The following is a 5000-nucleotide window of genomic DNA, read 5'->3' as shown; positions in this document are numbered from 1 at the left end:
GCCGGGCCATGCAGGAAAATTCATCGAGGGGACACGCTGACGAAACAGCGCTGGTTCAGGCACGGCGGGCAGTGGTGGAATCGGCAGCGCCGACGAAATCGGCAAAGTCGGCAGAATCGGCAGCGGGTGCTGGCGATGGGTCTGGACGGGCTGGATAGTCCAAGGCTCGACGAGAAAGACTGCTGGTTTAGACACTGGGGCAGTGGCAGCCCGCGGGACAGTGTCGGCAGATTCGGCAGCGCAGATTTGTGCGGCTGCAGGTTCGTCGGGGAAAATCGGCAGCGCAGATTTTGCGACGAACATGGGCTGGGCGATGGACTGTCCAGGCCAGGCAGGAAAATTTGTCGAGGGGACACGCTGACGAAACAGCGCTGGTTCAGGCACGGCGGGCAGTGTTGGAATCGGCAGCGCCGACGAAATCGGCAAAGTCGGCAGAATCGGCAGCGCAGATTTTTCGACGAACACGGGCTGGACGGTGGACTGTCCAGGCCAGGCAGGAAAATTTGTCGAGGGGACACGCTGACGAAACAGCGCTGGTTCAGGCACGGCGGGCAGTGTTGGAATCGGCAGCGCCGACGAAATCGGCAAAGTCGGCAGAATCGGCAGCGCAGATTTTTCGACGAACATGGGCTGGACGCTGGACTGGCCGGGCCATGCAGGAAAATTCATCGAGGGGACACGCTGACGAAACAGCGCTGGTTCAGGCACGGCGGGCAGTGGTGGAATCGGCAGCGCCGACGAAATCGGCAAAGTCGGCAGAATCGGCAGCGGGTGCTGGCGATGGGTCTGGACGGGCTGGATAGTCCAAGGCTCGACGAGAAAGACTGCTGGTTTAGACACTGGGGCAGTGGCAGCCCGCGGGACAGTGTCGGCAGATTCGGCAGCGCAGATTTGTGCGGCTGCAGGTTCGTCGGGGAAAATCGGCAGCGCAGATTTTGCGACGAACATGGGCTGGGCGATGGACTGTCCAGGCCAGGCAGGAAAATTTGTCGAGGGGACACGCTGACGAAACAGCGCTGGTTCAGGCACGGCGGGCAGTGTTGGAATCGGCAGCGCCGACGAAATCGGCAAAGTCGGCAGAATCGGCAGCGCAGATTTTTCGACGAACACGGGCTGGACGGTGGACTGTCCAGGCCAGGCAGGAAAATTCGTCGAGGGGACACGCTGACGAAACAGCGCTGGTTCAGACACGGTGGGCGCAGTGTTGGAATCGGCAGCGCCGAGAAAATCGGCAAAGTCGGCAGAATCGGCAGCAGGTGCTGGCGATGAGTCAGGACGGACTGGATAGTCCAAGGCTCGATGAGAAAGACCGCTGGTTTAGACACTGGGGCAGTGGCAGCCCGCGGGGCAGTGTCGGCAGATTCGGCAGCAGTGTCTGCCGATTCGGCAGCGTTGGCTTGTTGGCGCGGGGGGCCGATTCGAGTGGGGACTTGGGCAGCGGGCAGTGAAAGCAAGAGTTTCCCCGATGCTGCCGGGAAAAACGCTCCCCGGGATGGCCGGGTGAGATGACCCGGCGGCCCGCGACGGGTCATTCAATTCCATGCCCCGTCAACATAACTCCCGATGTACTGTTTGCTTTTTCGGAAGAAGAGATCCATCCCCCCATCCTCGGCCAGCCAAAAACGCTCCAATTAATGGCCGGGTGAGATGACCCGGAGGCCCGCGACGCGTCATTCAAATCACTGCCCTATCGGCTACAACTGCTGATGGGTGGGATTAGAGGCCTGCCATGGTGGTGAGGGGCGGCGAGGACCGTGAAAGCTAGAGTTTTTCAGAGGCTGCCGGGAAAAAGGCCCCTCGGGTGGCGGGGTGCGAGGACCAGGCGCGTCATTCAATTCTCTTCCCTATCAACTTGGCTCCCGTTGGCGGGATTGGAGGCCTACTGTTTGTTACAGGGCTAAAATCGTCAGGGGAAGAGCTGACGAAACAATGCTGGTTTGGATGCAGGGGGTAGTGTTGGAATCGGCAGCGCGGACAAAATCGGCAAAGTCGACAAAAAAGACTGTTGGTCTGGACATCGGGGCAGCGGCAGCCATGCCGACAGGGGGGGAAATCGGCAGCACAGATTTGTGCAGCTGCAGGTTCGTCGGGGAAATCGGCAGCGCAGATTTTTCGATGAACATGGGCTGGAAGATGGACTGTCCAGGCCAGGCAGGGAAATTCGTCAAGGGGACACGCTGACGAAACAGCGCTGGTTCAGGCACGGCGGGCAGTGTTGGAATCGGCAGCGCCGACGAAATCGGCAAAGTCGGCAGAATCGGCAGCGGGTGCTGGCGATGAGTCTGGACGATTTATAGTCCAGGGCTTGATGGAAAAGACTGTTGGTCCAGACAATGGGGCAGTGGCAGCGCGGATTTGTGCAGCTGCAGGTTCGTCGGGGAAAATCGGCAGCGCAGATTTTTCGACGAACAGGGGCTGGGCGCTGGACTGGCCGGGCCAGGCAGGAAAATTCGTCAGGGGGGCACGCTGACGAAAACAGGGGCTGCGGAGTGGAAAATCGGCAGCGCAGATTTTTCGACGAACAGGGGCTGGACCGGCCGGGCCAGGCAGGAAAATTCGTCAGGGGGGCACGCTGACGAAAAGAGGGGCTGCCGCGTGGAAAATCGGCAGCGCAGATTTTTCGACGAACAGGGGCTGGACGCTGGACTGGGCCAGGCAGGAAAATTCGTCAGGGGGCACGCTGACGAAAAGAGGGGCTGCCGCGTGGAAAATCGGCAGCGCAGATTTTTCGACGAACATTCGTCAGGGGGGCACGCTGACGAAAAGAGGGGCTGCCGCGTGGAAAATCGGCAGCGCAGATTTTTCGACGAACATTCGTCAGGGGGGCACGCTGAGGAAAACAGGGGCTGCCGCGTGGAAAATCGGCAGCGCAGATTTTTCGACGAACAGGGGCTGGATGCTGGACCGGCCGGGCCAGGCAGGAAAATTCGTCAGGGGGGCACGCTGACGAAAAGAGGGGCTGCCGCGTGGAAAATCGGCAGCGCAGATTTTTCGACGAACAGGGGCTGGACTGGCCGGGCCAGGCAGGAAAATTCGTCAGGGGGGCACGCTGACGAAAAGAGGGGCTGCCGCGTGGAAAATCGGCAGCGCAGATTTTTCGACGAACAGGGGCTGGACGCTGGACTGGGCCAGGCAGGAAAATTCGTCAGGGGGCACGCTGACGAAAACAGGGGCTGCCGCGTGGAAAATCGGCAGCGCAGATTTTTCGACGAACATTCGTCAGGGGGGCACGCTGACGAAAAGAGGGGCTGCCGCGTGGAAAATCGGCAGCGCAGATTTTTCGACGAACATTCGTCAGGGGGGCACGCTGAGGAAAACAGGGGCTGCCGCGTGGAAAATCGGCAGCGCAGATTTTTCGACGAACAGGGGCTGGATGCTGGACCGGCCGGGCCAGGCAGGAAAATTCGTCAGGGGGGCACGCTGACGAAAAGAGGGGCTGCCGCGTGGAAAATCGGCAGCGCAGATTTTTCGACGAACAGGGGCTGGACTGGCCGGGCCAGGCAGGAAAATTCGTCAGGGGGGCACGCTGACGAAAAGAGGGGCTGCCGCGTGGAAAATCGGCAGCGCAGATTTTTCGACGAACAGGGGCTGGACGCTGGACTGGGCCAGGCAGGAAAATTCGTCAGGGGGGCACGCTGACGAAAACAGGGGCTGCCGCGTGGAATGGCAGCCTACACGCAGATGCGAATTCGGCAGCGCACGATGGCTTGAGCAGGTCATGGGTTCGACTTGGCGCGATCTGAAACCTGGACGAGGGACTGTCGACGCTGGACGAGCCAGCGCGGTGGCCTGTCGTGCCCCGTTCAGGGGGGGCCTGCCGCGGAGACAGCCCTCGCGGGCTCGACAGCGCAGGCCAGCGTCCCCGACGTCGCTGGCCGCGGCAGGCGAGCTGCCGGGGTTCCCGCATTCCTACAAGAAAACGTCGTGCTTTCCACATGAAACCAATCCAGTAAAATCAGCCATATTTTTATGAGGCTGCCCACTGAATTTGGGGTCATTCCGGGCCGGTTCCTAGTTTTGCGGATTTACTCGATTTCTAATGGTAGGAAAATTAAAACAAATACTTCCCGACCTCGAAAAATTCTGGGAAAATTAATGAAGGTGGATTGGATTTTTGCCAACCTCTGTGCAAAATTTCAGCTCAAAATACCAAGAAATGAATTTTTTAGAGGGGGGGTGACAGCTGGGACCTAGTAGTGTCTCCCCCTGCCAGAGCTGCAATGACACTTATTGCTCTTTAGGGAGCCACCAGGCCGGCGCCCCTCAAAGACCACACGCGCGCGCGCGCCCGCCCGCGCTGGGGCCTGAGGGCCTGGGGCCCTTGGGGGCCCTTGGGCGCTTGGGCGCGCGCGCGCGGCCCCCGCAGCCATGCCGCGCTGCGCGACGCGCGGACAGCCCCTGCTGGCTTGCTCTCTCGCCCGCGGGGGGGCTGCCTTCGGGCCCTGGCCCCCCGCGTTCTGGCCTGCCCCCTGCGTGGGAGAGGCTAGGCGCTGCAGGGGCCAGCCCGACGTCGCTGGCCGCGGCAGGCGACAGCCCGACATCGCTGGCCGCGGCAGGGGCCAGCCCGACGTCGCTGGCCGCGGCAGGCGACAGCCCCTGCTGGCTTGCTCTCTCGCCCGCGGGGGGGCTGCCTTCGGGCCCTGGCCCCCCGCGTTCTGGCCTGCCCCCCGCGTGGGAGAGGCTAGGCGCTGCAGGGGCCAGCCCGACGTCGCTGGCCGCGGCAGGCGACAGCCCCTGCTGGCTTGCTCTCTCGCCCGCGGGGGGGCTGCCTTCGGGCCCTGGCCCCCCGCGCTCTGGCCTGCCCCCCGCGTGGGAGAGGCTAGGCGCTGCAGGGGCCAGCCCGACGTCGCTGGCCGCGGCAGGCGAGCCGCCGGGGTTCCCGCATTCCTACAACAAAACGTCGTGCTTTCCACATGAAATCAATCCAGTAAAATCAGCCATATTTTTATGAGGCTGCCCACTGAATTTGGGGTCATTCCGAGCCGGTTCCTATTTTTTCC

This window comes from Populus nigra, chromosome 2 (genome assembly GCF_951802175.1).
Source record: "Populus nigra chromosome 2, ddPopNigr1.1, whole genome shotgun sequence".
Classification (NCBI taxonomy): domain Eukaryota; kingdom Viridiplantae; phylum Streptophyta; class Magnoliopsida; order Malpighiales; family Salicaceae; genus Populus; species Populus nigra.
Note: the sequence above shows the minus strand (reverse complement) of the source record.